The sequence below is a fragment of the Protopterus annectens genome, chromosome 3.part0, assembly GCF_019279795.1.
Source record: "Protopterus annectens isolate FY-2018-M chromosome 3.part0, PAN1.0, whole genome shotgun sequence".
In the NCBI taxonomy this organism is placed as follows: domain Eukaryota; kingdom Metazoa; phylum Chordata; order Ceratodontiformes; family Protopteridae; genus Protopterus; species Protopterus annectens.
In genome coordinates, this window is record NC_056731.1 from 14,920,927 (window position 1) to 14,944,562 (window position 23,636).

Genomic DNA, 23,636 nt, shown 5'->3' on the forward strand with positions numbered 1-23,636 from the left:
ACCAGGCATGATCTCAGAGCTCTAACCGCCGTGATAAACAAGGATAAAACCTGCATAAATTATTGATTTCAACAATTGGCTAAGCTTCTGGTGTCATTCAAAGGGGATCCAGTATCTGTCTGCCTGGGGCGACATGATCGACACACCACAATGCTTTGCCAGACATGGTCTGCACCTGTCACCTCTGGGATTCAGATTACTGGCTAAAGCTCTTGCCACCCCCATAGTGCCTTTTTTAGGCAAGGTTCAAAGGACAAAACCACCACTGTAACAGATATAAGCATGCAAAATCTGAAGGTAATGCTACTCAATGCTAGAAGTCTAAACCTCAAAATGCACTCTGTCAAGGCACTCCTAAAAATGGAGAACATCAATATCTGTGCAGTAACTGAGACCTGGTTCAAGACTCCAGAGAGCACCCCTGCAATACCAGGCTACAACTCTTACCACACTTTTCGGCCACCAAACCAAGACTGAAACACTAAAGGTGGAGGAGTGTCTATATTCACCAAGGATATTCACACCTACAGGCTAGTTGCCCAACACAATGCATCTGAAATTCTCCAGGTGTAACTAACACTAGGTAAGACTGCAATCAAAATTGTAGCTTGCTACAGATCCCCCACCATGCCCCAAGATTCTCACTACATCTTTCTAAACATACTGGAAAATATTAAGATACAACCAAACACCCTAATACTGGGTGATTACAACTACCCTGCCATTAACTGGGAAAACTACTCAGGTATCAACACCTTTTCAAAACGGTTCTTGGAATCCATAAATTCCAATGCCCTGGATCAACTAATCCATTGTCCCACCAGGGGCTCCAATATCCTAGACCTGGTCATTACCAACATGGGAGATAGATGCTCCTCACCAGTAGTCACCCTCTCATTAGTCAGGTCTGACCATAAGCAAATCACCTTTGACATCCATATCCCACTCCCACCCCCTAGTAAGGAAACCTCTGTAAAAAACTTCTCCAAAGCCATCTTCATGCTACTTAAGTCAGAAGTGACAAACTTCATGGCACCCATGCAGACGGGAACTGAAAGTTCGACTGCTGAATCCTACACTAAGGCACTGTACAAGCACATCCACTCGTGCATGAATTGTGCCATCCCAAATAGAACCAAGACACTCTCCTCCAAAAAAAGGAAGCCAATCTGGTGGTCTCCTGCCATAAATAAACTATACAACAGAAGGATGAAACTGTTGCAAAAAACAGGGAAATCCCAGGATGCAAAAAACTCCCTTACCAGCCTCAGTAAGAAGCTGAGGTCTCTCATAAAATCCTCCAAAGCTAGTTACGAAAATAACATTGCCAAAGATTCCAAAGACAACCACAAGGCATTCTATAGTTATGTCAAGAATCTAAATGGCAATGCTCAGATCTGTACTGAGCTACAACAGAATGGCATAAAATATTCTGATCCCAAGGATATTGGCAATATCCTGGCAGATCAATTTAGTGCCAGCTTCACCCCCTAAAGTGCCCATCTCAATACCAAATGATTGCCAAATTCTGGTAATCATGGCCACACAGGTAGAAACTGCTCTCTCCAAAGCTAAGAATACAGCATCCATGGGACCAGATGACATCCTGGGCTGTGTACTACATGAACTACAAAATGAACTGGCACCTCACCTAAGTGTCATGTTTAATCATAGCCTCACCTCAGGCTTTGTGCCCACTGAGTGGCGCACAGCTACAGTTATCCCACTCCACAAGGGGGGATCCATCTTGGATCACGGGAACTACTGTCCCATCAGTCTGATGAGCCTGATCTGCAAAGGCATGGAATGCATTATCATGAAATTATAAACAAAGACATTGGCAACCTTCAAACACTGGACCCCACCCAGTTTGGGTTCGTGAAGGGTCGATCTTGTCTCCTGAACCTGATTTACTTCTTTGAATCAGTCTCCAGAGCTGTGGACGAGGGTAAGGTGGTCCACACAGCCTGTCTGGACCTTGCCAAGGCCTTCGACACCATCCCCCACTCTGGAATCATAGATAAAATTACTAAGCTGGGCATAAATCCCTACATCACTCGATGGGTTGCCAACTGGCTTACTGACAGAACCCAGACTGTAAAAGTAGCCAACTCCAAATCCAGCTCCAGACAATTGACAAGTGGAGTACCTCAAGGTTCAGTCCTGGGACCACTCTTGTTTGGCATCTACTTCTCTGAAGTACAGGCCAACACTAAGGGACTCTGGCTAACAAAGTTTGCAAATGACTGCAAACTGGGAGCCATTATTGAATCCCCAAATGATGTGGATATTCTACAAAAGGGTCTTACAGAAACAGATGCTTGGTGCCAGAGCCATGGGCTCAAGCTTAATGCCAAAAAATATATAGTTATCTCCTTTGGGAAAAACCATATACCCGCCACATAGGTGGCAGTACACTAAACACCGAAAGTGTGATGAGAGATTTAGGGACACAGGTGGACAGTGGTCTCACTTTCGATAACTGCATCGCCACAACAGTCAGGAAATTCTTCTATGTGTCACACCTCATCACTAAGGGTTTTTCATCCAGAAAAAAAGAGGAGGTCATTGTCCCACTGTACTCATCCTTCATTTGACCCATTGTAGAGTACAAAGCCCCATTTGGTATGTACCTCACAAGACATCTGCAACAGCTGGAAAGGCTGCAGAAATACCTCACTAAAAGAATCACAGTCCTAAAGCAAATGCTCTATGCTGACCATCTAAAAAAGTTCCAGCTATACTCTGTGGCATATCGTCTACTCAGAGGTGATCTCTGCTTAACATACAAGGCCATGTCAAACCCTGAGCTGTTGGACATGCTCCCCTTAAATAAATCCCAATCCCTCAGAGCCACACGGTCCAGGGATCTAAACCTTGTCATCACAATGAACAAAACATGCTGGAAGGATAGGTCCTGACCCAGAGACTCCCCATACTCTGGAATAGACTGCCCATACATGTCAAGCAGAGCGCCTCCTTGGCCCTCTTCAAAAGGAACCTTGACAATTAGATGGGGGATAGGAAATTCACCCTGGGGATCACGTCAATCACCCTGCTAGACAGGGGTCCAGGGAAGTAAATATTGTGAGAAGAAATATCTGAGGAATTGTTTGGCTAGGCTTGTATAGGTCCTAGGGCCGAAGCCTAGTACCAGCCTATGAACCTATGAACCTATAACTTCATTAAGGAAAGATTGCCTGGTACCCTACGTATTTAACAGCTTAGAAAGCTGTAGCAAAAGGTATGAAATAAGTTTCTTGCCCTGTCTGAACTTAGTAATGTATGCTAGCCCTAACCCTGCCCCTACCCCTATATCTTACCTTCAAAGAGCCCTTTCCAGAACATTACCACTACACAAGACAGGCACAGACAGACACACACACACACACACACACACACACACACACACACACACACACACACACACACACACACACACACACACACACACACACACACACATACACTCATGCACACATACTCAACACTCCAGTTACTTATAGGTACCAACTCCACATCAGAGCAACACTGTGAAAAGTGAAAAAACACTGTAGTACACTGTCAGCTGACATAGTGCATGTGGTTTTGAATAAAGTATACTTATGAAAATTCTGTGCAAGCCTCTGGCTGTAACTATACTGACTGGAGTGTAGGTAGGCCTCTGGCTGTAGCTATGCTGAACTGGAGTATAGGTAGGCCACTAGCTATAAGTATATTCACTGGAGTGTAGGTAGGGCACTGGCTGTAACTATACTGATTGGAGTGTAGGTAGGCCACTAGCTATAACTATGCTCACTGGAGTGTAGGTAGGCCACTGCCTATAAATATACTGACTGGAGTAGGGGTAGGCCACAGACTGTAGCTATACTCACTGGAGTGTAGGTAGGGCACTCTTGCATTTTTCCTCAGGAACCATAAAAAAGATTCACTAGATTAGGTCAGAATCATCCATATAGCCAAATATTTATTAACATAGCTCGCAATTCAACAAATCAGTGGTGTAATGTTTTCCTACATTACTTTTTAGGTTGTAATAAGATAGGATCATAAGAGGTTACTAGACTAATAGCCCTAGGGCTCTTACAAGCTTAGCTAAGTACACCCCCTGTTCTCAAGAATATCAAGATATTAAGCAGAACTAAGTCAACAAATTCTGCCCTTGTCCAAGAGGGACACAGGTGAAACTCCCAGGGTGAATTTGCTTCTTCCCCATCCAGTCATCCAAATTACACTTATATAAGGTCAGTGAGGGGCTCTGCTTCACCTAAATTGGAAATTTGTTCCAGATTAGAGGTAACCTCTGTGAGACATATCTGTCTCTCCACCAAGTCCAATTGATATCATAGGATCATAGTTAGTAGGCTAATAGCCTTAGGGCCCTTACAAGCCTAGTCAAGTCTGTCAATGTATGACATATGCTGAAGACCCTGAATTTTCTTTGTAAGAAAACTTTCAGGTCTTTCCAGTTGCTGCAGGTGCCTGGTAAGATACATACCAAAAGTAGTACTGCACTCTATTATTGGCCTGATGAGTGAGGAGTACAGGGGGGTTATAACCTATTTTGTTCTGGATGCAATGCCCTTACTTATGAGGTGGGCAATAAATAAAGCCTTTCTTACCACTGTGGAGATGTGATGGTCAAAGGAAAGGTTGCTGTCAACCTGTGTTCCCAAATATCTCACCACTGATTGTGTGCTTAGGGTGTTGTTATTAATGTGGTAATCTGCAGGGACATTGTCCTTGCTGAGGGGGATGATAATGCATTTTGTTTGCATTGAGTTTTAGCTCATGACTTTGGCACCATTCATTTGTCTGTGCAAGTCCCTGTTGTAGAATGTTGACATCATCTGGGGACTCGATGACTGCACCCATTTTGCAATCATCAGCAAACTTTGTCAGCCATAGGGGTCCCACCACCGATCCCTGTGGAACACCACTGATTACAGGTCTGCTGGTGAAGGTAGAGTCGCCATATTTTGACTATGTGTTCTATCAGTGAGCCAGTTTGCAACCCACCTGACAATATATCGGTTGGTCTCCAGCTGGGTGGGTTTATCAATGATGCCTAAGTAGGTAATAGTGTCAAAGGCCTTAGCCAGGTCCAGGTAGGCCATATGTACAGATTTGCCTTCATTTAGGGCTTTGGTGGCTGTCTCAAAGAATTCCACCAAGTTCAAGAGGCAGGATCTCTCTTTAATGAAGCCAGACTGGGGTGGTTCAAGCATTTAGAGGTCTCCTATATCTTTGTTGATAACGTCCGTGATTATTCTTCCCCTAGCATTGCAGATTAGGCTGGTCAGTCTTACGGGTCTATAGTTCCCAAGGTCTGTGGAGACACTTCCTTTATGTAATGGGATGACAGCTGCTGTCTTCCATTTGGTAGGTACAAAACCAGTGCTTAGACTGTGGTTAAGAAGAGTACTCAACGGTGCAGCTAGTTCCTGTTTTAATCTATTTAGAATGCAGCCTGGGATATTATCAGGTCCCATAGAGGCTGTACTTTTGGCTTTGCTGAGAACATTTACAACTTGCTCCTTGGACATTCTAGGTGGAGGGCAGATGGTAGGGATGCTTTGGGAGATGTGTGGCAGGGAGGGGGGGAGTTTTCACTGAACCTGTTAGGTAGCAGGTTGGTTATCTCTGCGGGTTCAGTATATGTGGTGCCATAAACAACCAATTATGTGCACATTTGGGTTTTTCCTTTAAGGTTTCTGATGTAGCTAAAGAAGGCCTTATGGTAATCCTTAGTGAAGGAGGCTAATTTGGATTCATAATTAGCTTTAGAATGTCTTACTAGGTGTCTTATTTGCTTCTTTAAGCCGAGGAGGGAATGCTTCCAATTCAGAGACCATTCCTTCTGGCTCTTGGACAACAATTTCTTTCTCTTATTCTATAACCTGTTAATGGCGGATGTCTACCAGGCAGGCTTGTTCTTTCTTGAGGATCTTGTTTTGATCCTATCAGGTATGGCTGAGTCAATACATTTGTATAGATGCTTATACAAGGCAATGGTGTAAATCCCAGTATTGGTCTCCATGCCATCAGTGAGGGCAAGGGCTATGAAGCTACTGTTGCCTTCACATATTAGGTTGTAACTGGCTTCAAAGTTGCTGCTATTGGAGGGTCAGATGTTATTGTTACTTCTAATGAAACTGATTTATGTTCAGACATCACTAGGGAGGGCTGCACACATGGGGTGGTGCAATGATAACCCATGTTAGTGAGCACCACATCTAGAATGTTTGCAACCCTTATGGGGGTATCAACCATCTGGTCCAGGGCAGTGGAGTTGATGAAGTCTAAGAACCTTTGGGTAAGTGTGTTAGTACATGTATAATTTACCCACTCTATGGATGAGTAGTTAAAGTCACCTAAAACCAGGGTGCTTGGTTGTATCTTGAGCGATTCAAGTAGATCCAAGTATGCAATGTGGGTATCCTGGCTCATGGAGGGGGTCCTATAACTGGCAATATCTTGGAGAGGGGTCTCACCTACAGTCATTTGGACCTGGATTAGTTCAAGGGAATCATTTTGTTTAACCAGTCTAGAGGTTTATTTATCATTGATGAATATTGATACTCTACCTCCTTTAGTTCTCACACTTTCAGTTTGTGGTCTGAACGTGTGGAAGGCTTTATAACCCAGTATGGCCGGGGTGCTTTCCGTGTCCTTAAACCAAGTGTGTGTGACTGCACAGATGTCAGCGTCTTCTAAGGTGAGGGTTGCTTCCAGTGAGTGCAGGTTTAGGTTTAGCCTCCTAGCATTTATCAGCATAACCTTGAGGTTGTTTTTTGAAGGTTTTCTTACGTCAGGGAATTTTGTTGTTGTGACATTGCCTAAAAAGGCACTATCGGTATGGCAAGAGTCTTAGCCAGTAGCCAAAAACACAGGGTGACAAATGAAGACCATCTCTGGCAAAGCATTGAGGTCTATCTACCATGTCGTCCCAGGCTAGCAGGTACTGGTTCCCCTTAGAATTATATAAGAAACTAAGTCAATTGTTAAAGTCAATCATTTTTTGTTTGTATTGTGGTAGCATCTTAGGTGAAGGTAGTATGCTGCTCAAGGCTTGGGACATACTTGCCTGAGACACATATTCAGAGAGCTCAGTCAAGTCTCTTTTCATATAGTCAGTGAGGTATGTCTCAAGTCATTCAAATTACCATGAACTATGATGAAGTCATAACGGTATTTGTTGTAGAGAAACTTGATTGTGTAGATGATCTGGCAGATCCTGGCACCCAACAGACAGCTGACCATAACCTTCTCCTTGTCCAGCCTGATAAGTGGGACAGCTATGTGTCTCATTTTGGAGTCACCTATGACCACAAATTTGCTTTATATGTGCTTTGTCTTAGCGACTTGTTTGGTGAGACACTTGTGCTTATGGTTTTATGTGTTTTGAGTGCTGTAGGTACTATATTAGGTGTAGCATGTTTGTGTTTTGAAGGTCTCTGGTGTTTAGTTAAATATCTGGTGAGTACCTCCACGTATGATAATTTGTGTGTTGAGAGCGTGGTTTGTGCAGGAAGTGTAGCATGTGGGCTGACAACCTGTTCAGTGTCACTGTTCTGCAAACAAGAGAGCAAGGATTCCAAATTCTTAGTGTATATGCATCTCTCACACATTGGGCTTGAGTGGTTTAGGAGTAGGGGGTTGTCCGTGTACATGAGGCAATTGCAACACTGCCTCAGCATAACCATGTCAATCAAGCTGGCGGGAGAAATGGAGAACTGACCATCCATAATATTAGGTGCAAATTTGCTTACTTTAATGAGGAAGGATGTGATTTAATTGGGGGCTTAATGCTGGGTCTATACTATTGGGGATCTCAAGGGATACGAGATTATTAGGGATTAGGAGATTTCAATTAAGGTGACAAATGCTGTAGAAAGCCCAGCTGAGGTGCTCTCTAAGCAACTAAGTGCAATTTAAGGGACTCTTCAGTTGGAGCACAGGCAGCTTCTAAGGAAAAATAAATCTTCTTTAACTTTTGTGTCTATAACCACCATTGGTTACCTCCACTGTGTGGTGCTGTGTGAAGGTGCACTACATGCAAACAAATACCTCAGATTGCTCAGATGAAGATAGTGGAGCAGTGGTCAGTTGCCAAACTCTGTGGAACTGTGTTAAAACAGGTGCAAACGCAGGGCTTATGCAGCAACTGTGAGAACTCTTTTTTAAAACAAGTTAAGCAATTTTCAATTTTTCAAACAAGCTGGCCAATGGAAATATTCAGTACTGAGTCTTATTCCAATATTCAACTCAGATGGGTTATTTGCTACTCTCTTCTGCCACAGAGGTGCAGGGGGCCCTCTTAATGTAAGATGGCTGGTTTTAGTGTGCACATAATGCCAAAGAGTCTAGATTCAGCAAATATGAATCCAGTCAATGCTATAAAATATACAAGTACTAGAAAATACAAAGAGCAGGAAAATCAGTCACAAACAACAAACAATTGAAACAGTGAAACAGCAAAACAGTTAAAACAGTTAAAAATAGTTAAAAGTAGGTGGCCATTCAGTAATAAACAGTTTTGCAATACAGTGAATAAAAATACTTATTTTTCTGTAGATTTCAAAGAAAGCCTTGGATTTCATTTGGATTCACTCCAGAGATCAAAGAGAGCACACCAATCCTGGAGCAGCTCCTGTAAACTGACCACAGGCCCTTGCAAATCTGCTGCCTAAATACAAGCTAAGTTAAACAATTTTCAAACAAAAATGGAAATACTCAATACTGAGTCTTATTCCAACAATCTCTAACACAGATGGGTCCTTTGCCAGACTCTTCTGCCACAAGTGTGCACGGGGCCCTCAATGCAAATTGGCTGGTTTTAGTGCTCAGATAATAGCAAACAGTCTAGATTCAGCAAATCTGAATCTAGCCTATGCTATTAAATACACAAGTACTAGAAAATATGAAGTGCAGGAAAAACAGTCTCAAACAGCAAACAGTTGAAACAGTGAAACACCAAAACAGTTAAGATGGCTGAAAAACAGTTAAAAGTAGGCAGCAATCCAATAGTAGGCTCATAGGTTCATAGGATGGTACTAGGCTATCGGCCCTAGGGATTATGCAAGCCTAGCCATAACAATTCCCTGGATAGTTCTTCCCACAATATTTACTTCTCTGGACCCCTGTCTAGCAGGGCGGCTTGCATAATCCCCGGGGTGAATTTCCTATCTCCCATCCAATCATCAAGGTTCCTTTTGAAGAGGGCCAATGAGGTGCTCTGCTTGACATGTATGGGCAATCTATTCCAGAGTATGGGGAGTCTCTGGGTCAGGAACCTATCCCTCCAACATGTTTTGTTCATTGTGATGACAAGGTTTAGATCCCTGGACCGTGTGGCTCTGAGGGATTGGGATTTCTTTAAGTGTAACATGTCCAACAGCTCAGGGTTTGACATGGCCTTGTATGTTAAGCAGAGATCACCTCTGAGTAGACGATATGCCACAGAGTATAGCTGGAGTTTTTTTTAAGTTTAAAAGTGCAATGCAGTGAATAAAAATGCTTATTTTTCTGGAGACATCAAAGGATGCCTTGATTTTCATTTGGATTCACTCCAGAGATCAGAGAGAGCACACCAGTCCTAGAGCAGCTCCTGTAAACTGCACTAGTAAATGCCAGTTAAGAATATGTGGTGTCAAACTGTGTATTTTGTGCCATAAAGTATATTTGTTCAAAAGTGCAAACCGCTTCAGTGCAGCTCAGTGCTGCTAATATCTAACAAGTTCCTGATGGGTCCACGCTGGTATTATGTTCTGTATCACTATGAAAGGGCTAGACATTACTGTATATATAAAAAGTAAAATATTTTAATAGCTTCAAGCCCTGCCTATTTCCTTAATATATACATTGAGCATAAAACAACAAACTGTTATGAAGGAAGGTGAAAAAACTGTGCACGGCCTTTTATTTGCCCTGCAATATGAATCACTCAGCTACAACTACTGCCCTAATCACTCATTTATGAAAGCAAAATATTCAAAAGCATTAAATACAAAAAGTGCAATTTTCTTTCTATTTCTTCACATTCACAAAATTGTGCATACTAATTGTGGCAGGCTGTTAACTCCACCAGTAGTAACGAGTTTGAACAGAACAAAAAATACTACACTAACATGTGGACTGTCAGATTCTATCTACTAAGAAAAAATAAAGTCAAATACCCAAGGGTACTGTCCCACCTTATGGATTCTATTCCAGCTGAAAAGCAAACTTTTTCCATTTCTCTTTGCTGTCCCAATTATTCATGAGAAGGTAAGTAACAGAAAGCTGCAGCCATTTTGGATGTGGTCACTGCAAGATGATTTATTTATTCATTTATTTTATCATAGTAAAGTAACATTTTGACTGCTACTAAATAAATAAATTAAACACCTTTAGTTGGACAGCGGCACTTTCCTGTTCTGAGCATGTGTAGATGGTTGACACCTCCACTAAGTGTACATGTAGTCTGCACTTTGTAGTAACTTTTATGAATTCCTGTCAATATTTAAAGTTGCAAGAATATCAGTAGGAAAGCTAAATTAGGAGGAAGGAGGTGTGAGCTATGTCTGTGTTGTCTGTTCACTCAGAACAGTGTACACTTAATGTAGGTGTTATTGAATCCTGGCTAAATACTTGCAGTGTCATTTAATATTGTTTTTCTTTTGTAAGTAAGCCCAAAAAGAATCACTTAATGATTCGCATTATGATAGCAATTCCTATCTTTTTTCCTTTGTTTCTTTTTTTTATTTGTTTCTTTTTTTCTTTCTGTTTTCTTTTTAGCAATTGCTATATTCAGCACATAAGAAGTGTTAAACATAACAAAACTAATAAAATTAGGTACGGAGTTGTTGACTGGCCATGGTCTTCCCTGAAGCTGTAACCCCTAGTGGTCATCTGGATCACCCCATTATAATCTGTCACGGGGTAGGCTAGAGATGGTGTGAATCTTAAAAAGTGTTTAGAGGTCACAAGTAAAGCAGGGCTTACAGAAAGAAAGATATAACAGTAATAACATAAAATAATGGTAGAATAGTGTATAATCAGGGATAGTTATAATAAACTGCAGTTCTATCACTTTCAGGATGTGTAAGGATAATTTTATAACAGTGACGAGCAATTCTGTGGTTCAGGGCAGTCTAGATAGATCAGTAAAAATTAAACAGAAGAGTGGTGAAAGGTTGCTTCTCTAAAATTATATTTCTTTTATGAGGTGGACAAACTCTGCCACTTCCCATGTGGAGAATGCACTCCACATCTCCCACTACTCATCAAAATTATCTCTGAGGTCACCATTTTTTTCCTTGTGTAGTTCTGTGTATACCAGCTAGAGTACTGTTTTCATTATGTAGGAAGAAACTGATTATGTAGAAAGATTGATAGCCAAATCACTACTGAAAGTTGACTTTGCTACTTGAAACAACTCAATAAATCATCACACAACCAACCGAGTTAACTATTTTCTTTTAAAATTACGCAGTGATGCTTTAAACGTGATAACAATAATAGAGCTATGAAATTGAAACTGTTATATTATGAATGGAACTTATCTGAGTAAAGCAGACACAGAACATTTTAATTTCATCATAACAAAGTTAAATATTAGTGGTGTGTTTTCAGAAGAACATACACACTTGCATACTCCCTTTATGGAGGTCTGCATCTCCCACCCCCTACTAATATACAAAATAAATCAAACTAAGAAAATAATTGAAGTCATGGCAAGCTGGATTCCAACAATAAAAAATGTATTAAACTAAATTCTTTTGCCCCCTAAAAAAATGGGACTTCATCAGAGTTAAAAACACATCCTCTTCCAAACTGTTTAAGTTCTTACTTAACCAATCACACCAGGATTTTGATCTTGTTGCTCACTCAGTTCTCCTAGACTATCTCACTGAAATAGGCATTAGCGATGACACACTGCCCTGGTTCAAAAACTATGTCTCTAACTGATACTTGTCAGTTAATTTTAATTCATCTACCTCTACATCAGTCCCTCTACAGAAATGTGCCCCTCCTGAATCTGTTCTGGCACCTCTTCTCTTTTCTATCTACATCAACAAACTTTCGTTTAACTTATCCCATCTTCCTCTCCTGCTTTATGCTGATGACTTGGTCCTATTCAACTCCAATCATTTTGTCTCTTCTCTTGAACTCTAACTTCAGGCTGATTTTCATGCCCTTATTCAATGGTTTCAGTACTAAACTCCTTGAAAACAAAAACAGTGCCTTTTGGCACTAGGCAAAAGCTCACTTATATTTCCAGTCCTCTAAAAATCCTTCATCATCTTAATAACACTATTGAAAATGTCACTATATTCAAATACGTAAGGGTTTGGTTAGACTCCTTCCCAAATTTCCAACTGCACCGGAGATTCACACACAAAAAATTCCATTCTCTCCTATTCTGGGCTAATAGTATCTTCATTTTTCTATCTAAACCCTGTAGAAATACCATAGGTATAGATAGCTTACTGGCTCATAATTGCAGTAGCTTCTAAAAGAAATGTATCCACCCTCCAGTCCATTTCAAATGTCATTTGCAGATTTATTACTGTCTCCCCAAGAAATGAGCATCATTGTAAAACCATTGAAAATGCTAACTGGCTACCTATGAAAGAATGAGCTGACTTTCTACTTGCCTCTCACCTATTTAAACGTAATAGGAATAACACGGTTCTTCCCACTAGCTTCCAGATAATTCAGAGATGTACCACTGTACAACCTCAGACATCTTAACTACTCATGTATTCTCCTTCTAACCCATGCAAACTAGGTTTTGCTGCACAGACCATGTTGTTTCAGTCCTTGGTCCCACACTGTGGGAATCTCTTCCTTATTTTCATGAAGATAATTGCATTTGCTCATTTGCCTCCATTTTCCATTCACAAATAAAAGCACGTTTCAAGGCTCTAGGAGAATGCAGCTGCTGTCTCTCTGGTCATATAACTTAACCTCTTTCTTCCCTTCTTCGGTCTGTATTCCTTGCTCTGATTCTATTTTTGATTCTTTCAGCACGCCATCTATGATTTCCACTCTATATGTAATGGTCATACGTTCATAGGTGATTACTAGGATAATGTCACAAGGGACCTTACAAGCCTAGCCAGTATAACCCAATTGTATCCACTATATGGCCCCTAGTGAGAAAAGGATGGAATAGATCTGTGCCTGTGCAGTGGGTATCTTACATATTGTGATTTTTCAGCCACTGTGTATATAATGTCATTTATCTATTGCCTTTATATCCTCAAGCCAACTTTGCTATTCATGTTGTATATAATAAAGGTATATATTGCATTTTATAATTCACTCTGTATATAATGCCATATATTTTCTGTGTTTTCCAAGGGCTGAGACTGAAATAAGTCCAATGGGATCAATGGTCTACCCTCATTAATAAACTGAAAATAAAATGCCTCTCTTAGCAAATGTAAATGTAAAAGCACCTTTATTCCAAATAGCCATCCTATAGTATGTGCTTTTAGTATTGTCTATGAATTGTTAATACGACATTTGTATGAAGATGGCACTTTTAATAGGTTTTATAACCTATCAACAGAAAAACGGATAGCCTTATCACAATTGAAGTGCAATGATGATATTATTACTAAAGAAGCTGATAAAGGAGGGTCAATTGTAATTATGAATAAATGTGACTATTTCTCATCTCTGAATGTACTTTTATCTGATGTTAATACTTTTAAAGAAATTTTTGAATCTGATATTAACAGGGTGATTAGTCATATTAATATGAATATTTCTGACCTGCAGGTCATGAATGACATTGACTTAGATACTTTTAATTATTTCAAGGTACCCTCACCAGTAATACCAATTCTGTATAGTTTACCTAAAATTCACAAATCTTTACAAACCCCCCCATGAGACCCATAGTCTCTGGAAGGGGCTGGCTTACTGAGCCTATCTCACTTGACTTACAATCTGTTCTATCTCCCTATTTGAAATATATTAGAAGTTATATAAAAGATACAGCAGACTTCTTAACACAATTGAGTCTGGTTCAAAAATCAGAATGGTGCAAACTTTTCTATGGTGGTGATGGACATACAGTCTCTTTTTACTGTTATACTGAATTTTTATGGAATATCAGCAATTAGAAAACTGCTGTTGGAGCATGGTGGACTAACAGGCCACTACACTGAAACTATCTGTGAGCTATTAGAGATTGTTTCAGAAAATAATATTTTTGTGTTTAACAATAGGTATTACCATCAAATATCTGAAGTAGCCATGGGCACATCTGTGGCTAATACTTATGCCACTTTAGTATTGAATAACTGGGAAAAAGAAACCATTTTTAACATCTCTATACAACTATCTAAGAAGGTATGTTTTATTAGACGTTTGTGGATAATGTTTTTTTTAATCTGGAATGGTAGTTGTGATGAATTGACTCAGTATGTTGATTTTTGAAGAGCAGTACTGAATTTTTGAAATTTACTATGGTCCATTCCGATGAAAGAATAAATTTTCTGGATGTTACCATCAAATATGATGGTGCCAATATGCATAATTTGGTATACAAGAAACTGATACATGGCAATAAATATCTGCATAGAAAAAGTATGCATGCCCCACACTTATTCAGGGGTATAGTAAAATCACAGATGCTTGTCTTAGTAGATTAAATACTAACATACAAACCTATGAAGAACAAATTAAAGATATGATACGACTATTTTCTGAACGGGGATTTAATATTGATATGATTTCCCAATGTTTCAATGATGTCACATTATTAAGAGCCAGTACGGTTAGTCCAAAGTTTAATGCTGAGGCAGAAAACATGGTGACCCCCACAATTGCCCAAGACATTAACTAGCCTTCTTTATTTTATGTCATGACCTATAGTAGAAGTACCCCACAAGTAATGAAAATTATATCTGATAATTGGGGAATATTAGGATCTTTGCCAGAATTGAGACAATTAATTGGTGCTACTCCCATACTGCGGTGGTGGCGCTGCGGTAGCGTTGTCGCCTCACAGTACGACACTGTCCTATTCCATTCTCAGCTAGAGTGTCTTCTGTGTGGAGACATGCATGAATGGGCATACCTTCGTTGAAGGTTGTGCGTCAGAGCTGGCAACTCGGCATGTAAAAATCTACTGCTAATCATTAGCGGACTGGAGTTCCGCTGTGGCGACCCCTGACCGGGAAAAGCCGAAAGACACAACAAAGTTATGTTCTAAAGATATCAAATCTAATGCTGGTATAATGAAGGGAAGTAGGAATGGCACCTACCCCTGTTACAACTGTTGTTGTTGTGCTTATATTAACAAGGATACTATATATATATATATATATATATATTTTAATATAACTCCTTTTATATATACCTGTGTATGGCAATATCATTTTATTACTTTAATTGAATATTATTTGATTAATTAATTGTGCTTATAAATGGCTGTGAGTTTTTTTAATTTGTTTAAATGTAATGTAGTAAGATATAATGTCAACACTGATGAAGAGTTTGTGATCTGAAAGCTTTGTTTTATTAAAATTTTCTACGTTACTCAGTTTGCTGCTTTTTTGTCAATTCCCATAGTCATAACCATATAAAACTAAAAGTAATGCTAAAATTTTCTACGTTACTCACTTCGCGTCTTTTTTGTCAATTCTTCATTGTGAGCTGTTTTACTTGAATTTGTGGTTTTTAGCATTAGTCATTATGACTATGGGAATGCAATATACCAGTCTATGGAAGCACATTTAAAATACAGGTGAAATTAAAAGAAGGAAAATTCATGGAATAAATTAGAACAATTTATTCGAACTACACTAGTGTTTGTTTGCTGTTTAATTTAATTGTTTGGCTGCCCACTAAAGTGTGCTAGCCTGTACTACTGACTTATTGCCTTTTCTGCATTTCTGTGTGTTTCTATTTAAAAACAAAAAAAACAAAAAAATATTCCTTGTTTTCCTACCTCTCCTAAACTAGTTAGACCAGTTTACAGGCCTTGCTGTATCCTGGGCTGTGTTGTAGTTCCTGTGTTGTCCATTGCCTTACTTGGATAGAAGGAAGTTTCTTAGCTCACCAGTGGGAGTGGGGAGCCTTGAATAGCCTACCTGTCCTTGAGGGAAGTGACCACAGCACAAGAAGCTGTAGTAATTGGTCATTTTGGACCATTTCTAGCTCTTTTGAAGTTCCCTGGTTAAAATCTGCCTCTGGCATTTTTTGAAGCCATATTGCTCAGACACAGCTCCACGTGGTCCTGTTGAGTCTTCCTGGCTACAGAGAACTGAAAAAAAGCGACTGCTTTCCTGATTAAGTATCCTGCTGTTTTTTATATTTGTTTTAACTTCTACTGCTTACCTAGAGCAAGCTTTAACTGTTTTCATAGTTATTTACTGCATTTTTTATTATCTGCACTTAAAAGTACATTTTAGTCGAAATTAGTCTAATTCAAGTCGAAAAGTGTTGTTTGCTGTTTAATTTAATTGTTTGGCTGCCCACTAAAGTGTGCTAGCCTGTACTACTGACTTATTGCCTTTTCTGCATTTAGAGCGGAGTTGCCACTAGAGCACCATCGGGCAGCGCCGGTTAAACAAGGTTAAACTATTTCTGGCTCCGTAAAGTCTGCTCTTCATTTTTTCCCTTAGAACTGCTCTACTTGTAATCTAAACAGTCTATTCTCTATCTGTAAAGCTCAGCACTTGTTCCTAAAGCATTTTTTAGTCAGGTAAACACTTCTATATTATACAAAGTACTTCACTAGCTTAAAACCCCATTATGTTCCCACTTCCCTATAGGTCCTTTCTGACTCAGTTACACAACAAACTTTTTCATTTCTTCTAGCATGTCAAAGGGTCAGTTGCTAGCGTCCTCTCCTGCTCAGCTGGTGAATCTGGGAATATTGAGGCAATGTTACAATTGCCTCATGTACACAGACAACCCTCTCCTCCTCCCACAGAACACAAATACATGCGAGAGATGCAACTATATAGCCAAACTGGAGGCTGAGCTCTCTCAACTCAGGACTGGCAAAACCAGACAGGAGGAGAAGGTAACCACACACACCATAAACCCAGTCTCACATAGAACTATCACAACTACAAATCAAACACATAAACACACAAAGACATACTGAGAGGCACTGATCAAAAATCTACCAAAACAGCAGAGGCCTCCAAAGCAGACACCCAAACAACTGCCACCTCATGACATAACACAAGCAACACATAGATCACAAAGTCAGTGTGCAAATCAGTCACAGCCCTTAAGGCCAAACACAATGCCAGACACACTTGTCATAGGTGACTCCATAGTCAGACACACTGACGTCCCACTCACCAGACTGAACAAGGAGAGGGTCACAGTAAGCTGCCTGTCGGGCGCTAGAATCCGCCACATAACACAAGCACTCAGGTCACTCCACAGCAAGTACAAGTATGACTCAGTCATTGTCCATGCCGGTGTGAATGACCTGAGACGTACCTCCCTGGACTACATGAAAAGAGACATAAAGGAGCTCTCAGATTATGTAGCCCAGGCTGGTATGACCCTGACCCTGAGCAGTATCCTACCTTCACCAAGAATGATGCCACAATACAGAGACAAAATGATCAGTTTTAATAATTGGCTTAATTTCTGGTGTCATTCTAAGGGGATCCAATGCCTGTCTGCCTGGAATGACATGCTTGACAAGCCACGCTGCTTCGCAAGGGACAGCTTGCACCTGTCACCCCTGGGTTTCCGGATATTGGCAAAGGCTCTTGCCACCCCCATAGTGCCTTTTTTAGACAAGGCTCAAATTCTAAACCCACCGCCCTAGAAAACAATAATGGAAAAAAACTAAGGGTAATGCTGCTCAGTGCAAGAAGTCTAAATCTCAAGATGTATGCCCTCGAAGCCCTCCTCAGTATGGAGAACATCGATGTCTGTGCTGTGACTGAAACCTGGTTCAAGGCTCCTGAGAACACCCCGGCACTATCAGGTTTTACCTCATATCATGCGTTCCGGCCCCAAAACCCAGACCGTACCACAAAAGGAGGGGGTGTATCCATATTCATCAAGAATACCCACACCTCCAGGCTGGTGGCAACTCACGAAGCATCAGAGACCATTCAGGTGCAATTAACCATAGGCAAAACTGCTCTACAGTTTGTAGCATGTTACAGGCCACCCTCTCAAACTCAGGAACCCCACACAGCCTTCCTGAAGACACTGGAGAGTATAAATGTCTCTCCAAACACCATCATATTGGGTGACTTCAACTACCCAAACATAGACTGGGAACATTACTCAAGCCTCAATACCCTAGCCCAAAGGTTCCTGGAGTTCATAAACTCAAATGCTATGGAACAACTTGTCACCATTCCCACAAGAGGTGAAAATATACTAGACCTGATCATCACAAACATGGGGACAAAATGCTCCACACCGGAAGTATATCCCTCATTGGTGAGATCAGACCATAAACTAATCTCACTGGAGATCCACATCCCGCCCCCACCCCCAACAAAAAAGACCACAGTGAAGAACTTCTCAAAAGCCAACTTCACACTTCTTAAGACTGGTGTGGTATCCTTCAAGGCCCCTGAGCCATTGGAAACCACAACCCATGCTGCTGAATCCCTTACAAATGCTTTCTAAGCGCACCTTCAGGATTGCATGGATCAAGCAATCCCAAATAAAATCAAGACCCTTTCCACCAAAGGCAAGCGCCTGATCTGGTGGACCCCAGCCATAAACAAACTTTACAACATGAGGAGAAAGCTACTACAAGATACAGCAAAATCCCTAAAAGGGAAGACATCTCTGATCAATACTAGTAAAAAACTACGATCACTCATAAAATCATCCAAGGCCAACTTTGAGAGAAAAATCACCAAGGACTCAAAAGACAATCATAAGGCCTTTTTTAGCTATGTTAGAAATCTGGGTGGAAACTCACAGATATGCTCAGAATTAGTCCAAAATGATACAAAAATCACTGAACCCACAGACATTGCAAACATACTGGCAGACAGGTTCAGTGAAAATTTCTCCCAAAAGGAGAAATATCTATCCCAGCAGAGTGTAGCCTCCCAATCATCTCAAATGCCCAGGTGAGAGCTGCTCTCTCTAAAGCTAAAAACACAGCATCAATAGGACCGGATGGTGTCCCCAGCTGTGTGCTACACGAACTCAATGAGGAACTAAACCCACACATAAGGCTGCTGTTTAATCTTAGCCTTACCACAGGATACGTACCCAAAGAGTGGCGTATGGCAACTGTGGCCCCACTCCACAAAGGTGGTGCTTCTACGGACCCTGGTAATTACCGCCCCATAAGCTTAACAAGCCTGGTCTGCAAAGCTATGGAGAGGATCATAATGGAACTCATAAATAAAGACATAGGGGACCTACAGACATTGGATCCTACCCAATTCGGCTTTGTCAAGGGCAGATCATGCCTCTTGAACTTGGTCGACTTTTTTGAAACAGTCACCAAGGCCATTGATGAGGGTAAGGCAGTTCACACAGCCTACCTTGACCTTGCAAAAGCTTTCGACACAATACCCCACTCGGGTATCATAGAAAAGCTCACCAGCTTAAATGTAAACCCATATGTCACAAGATGGGTTGCAAACTGGCTCAAGGATAGAACCCACAGGGTTAGAGTTGCTGGTGCCATGTCAGACTCCAAGCCGGTCACAAGCGGAGTCCCACAGGGCTCAGTCCTGGGCCCCCTCTTGTTCGGCATCTACTTTTCAGAAGTGCAGGCAAACATAGGAGGATTGTGGCTGACAAAGTTTGCAGATGACTGCAAACTGGGCCATAGTTGAAAATCCATCAGACACAGATATCCTTCAGAGAGGTCTCATAGAAATGGATAACTGGTGCCAGAGCCATGGCCTTAAGCTAAACGCCAAAAAATGTATAGTCATACCCTTTGGTAAAAACAAGGTAACCCCAAGTTACCACATAGGTGGCAATCCATTAAGCACAGAAGAGGTTATCAGGGACCTGGGGACCCAAGTTGACAGTAACCTTTCTTTTGACACTCACATTGCCAAAGTGGTTAGGAGGACCTTCTACATTGCCCACCTGATTATGAAGGGATTCACATCCAGATCAAGGGAGGTCATTGTTCCCCTGTACTCTTCACTTATCAGACCAATGATTGAGTACAATGCCCCATTCGGAATGTATCTTACCTGACACCTGCAGCAATTGGAAAGACCCCAAAAGTTCCTCACCAAAAGGATAAAGGGGCTCAAAAATATGCCATATGCTGCCCGACTGAAGAAACTCCATCTCTATTCAGTCGCATACCATCTGCTCAGAGGTGACCTGTGCCTGACATACAAGGCCATGTCCAACCCGGAATTAATGGACATGCTCCACCTCAAAAAATCCAAATCCACCAGAGCCACAAGAGCAAGAGACTTAAACCTCAACACGGATATAAATAGGACGTGCTGGAGGGACAGATTCATCTCCCAGAGACTCCCTATGCTGTGGAACAGAATCCTGGTCCATGTGAGACAGAGCACCTCGCTGGCTCTGTTCAAGAGGAATCTTGACCAGTGGATGGGAGATCGTAGGATTACCCTGGGGATCATCTCTGTATCACTGCTGGACAGAGGCACGGCAAACTAATGGGTATAGTATTCTTCAACCTAAGGGGTGGTGAAAGCCACACAACTCTGGCTAGGCTTATAAATGCCCTAGGGCAGATAGCCTAGTTTGAACCTATGAACCTATGAACTAGTGGTGCTGCGGTAGCATTGTCGCCTCACAGTTAGACGTTGCCCGTTCGATTCTCAGTTAGAGATTCTTCTGTATGGCGACATGCGTGACTGGGCGTTCCTTCGTTGAAGGTTGTGCGTTAGGCCTGACAAGCCAGCACGTCCAAATCTACTACCAATCACTAGCAAACCGGAGTTCTGCTGGTGCGACCCCTAACCGGGAAAAGCCGAAAGAAACGAACAAACTGTGAACATGGACTGATTGACAGTGTATTCTGATCAGAGTCATAATTAAGACATTGCCTTATAATGGAAATATGCTTGCCTTTCTTTATTTTAAACATAATACTGAACTGTCTTTTAATAAAACGAGCTTTCGTTTACCGTAGAGTGATACTTTAGCAAAATGTAGAGTGGTACTAGATCCAATAAGCTGGGATAGGAGATTTAGTGCAAGGACAACAATAAAGGGAAAAGAGAACATTCTTTTTTCATGATGGTCAATGAGCTGGTATTTTCTGAAACAAAATAGCCAACTTTGCTACATTTTGGGGAATTAGGAACCTATGAAAGCAACAAAATATCAACAACGGGTGAGGAGTTATAGGTCTTAAGAATTCATTCTTTCAAATGCATCATCTTTATCTAGACTACTATATGTGTCACACTCATACGTATCAACTTTCTAACAGTAATTATAGAAATATGTGTCACATTCATACATCTCAACCAAGTGTAATTATAGAAGGTGTCACACTCATAAATTTCAACTTTCTAAGAATAATTATAGAAATATGTGTCACATTCATACATCTCAACTGTCTCAGAGTAAGTACAGAAATCCATGTCACATTAATAAATTTTAACTGAGTAATTATAGAAATACGTTTCACACTTATACTTCTCGGCTGTCTAACAGTAATTATAGAAATACTGGTCACACAAGTATTAATAGAAATGTGTGTCACACTCGTACATCTCAAATGTCTAAAAGTAATTACAGAATACTTGTCACACAAGAGTAATTATAGAAATATGTGTCACACTCGTACATCTCAACTGCCCAGAATTTTGCAGACTGCCCAGAATTTTTGCCTCATTGTTTTTGTAAAATTTGTGGATTCTTGCATTTTATTGAGGATTGCAGTTGCAAAATAATGAGGTACATTTTAACTTTTAGTGTTCCTAGCCTTCAGAAAATTCAGCTAATGCAAACTGTTTTATCCAAGCAACTTTCTATATTTTTAAGAGCAATATCTAAACTCTGTCCCTGATTTTGACACTTGTCCCCTTCCTTCCCCACTTATTTTTGTCTTTGTTCAGAATTCAAAGATGCTAATAAGTGTGGTCACACTTGTTTTTATTAGCCTTTAAGGTAATATAATACTTGCACTTAGTATTGAGAAGAGTTACTTGTATATTGAAATATAGAAGGTAGAACCTTTGCAGAACTTAAGATGACAGTAGTAGATGTAAATTTCCTGGAAGAGAGAACCTCCATTACTCATAGAATTATTTCAATGTAGGCTGCTTGCAGAAAGTAGAATTTGTGTCTTAAGTGAGTAGTACGCTGTAGATTTTTATGTGTAAGCTAAAGGGAGCCAACATTTTTGAGCAGATTGAAAAAAAGGATGGATTTTGTTCTTGTAAAATATTTGGCTGCCAGGCAGAAGACAAACATGGGGAGATGATGATGATACTCAAGACATATACATATATAATGTTATGGAAATATAACACATTGTCATGTAATTGATTAGGGAATCCTCATTGCTCAGGGCATACTCATTCAAGGTGAAATGTATCAGTGCTATTAATAATAAGTTCAGATTGCTGAGCGGAAGTATTTTTTTCTTTTACAGTTTACTGGCCAGAATTGAAAACATGCAAGCCTGAAGTATTTATTTATTTTCATTTGTTAACCAGGATTGTCTGATTGGGTCATGTAAAACATCTTTTCAGAGGAGACCAGAGGAGAATAGCACCAGCAAATGAATACTGAAAATAATTCTAGTGAATGTCTGAGTAACACAAAACAACAACTGGGTAGCAGTAGTTAAATAATAATTAATTAATTAAAAACAGTGATAAAGTAACATTTGGTTTTAACAAAAGTAAATGAAGGAGTGACTCTATATAATTTTGAAAGAGAGAGATGGAAAGAGGTGAAACTGACTAGATGGAAGAGCGACAATGGTAGTATGTGAGACAGTATATAATGAGTGAATAAATGATAGAATGGGAGAATAGAGTTACGGGTAAGGTTATTAGTTGCTAGACCTGATTAAAGTAAAGAGTAGTAGTTTGTAATATTAAAAATGAGATGAGAGGGAGAAAAGTGGGTGGGTACAAAATGGAAGTAAAAGGGAGAGAACTGGGGGAGATAACAGAGTAGGAGTAGAGAGGACTGGAAACATAATAGTGAGATGGATGAGATGATAGAAAGTAGAAGAGAGACAGAGTAAGCTTTGTCGAGTGAGTTCAAGAAAAGGAATGGAGAAAGAAGAAAGGAGGATGGAAAGAAATATAGAATTATGTGTAGATGACAAGATCAGAGAATGGAAGGGAGTGAGAAAGCTGTAAAAGGAAAGAGGAAGGGTGAAGAAGATGGAATTAAGAATGGAATATAAGTTAAATACAGAAAACTGGGGAGAAATTTAGAAAGATAAAAGATGCAGCAGGAGCTAATAAGTGAGGTATAGAGATGAGGTTTGCAAGAAGCATGATATATTGAGAGATAATAAGGGATGTTTAGAGTACAGAGTAACATTGGATAGAAATTTATTCAAAGAGAGGTAGAGTTGGTATTTTTAGGAATTAATGAAAGAGAGTAGAATATTGGGGATGTGTACTTAACCAGAAGCAGATTCAAGTCTTATGTTTGTAATCTTTTAGATTGTTTTTGGAAGAACCAAAGAATATTATTTGTCTAAT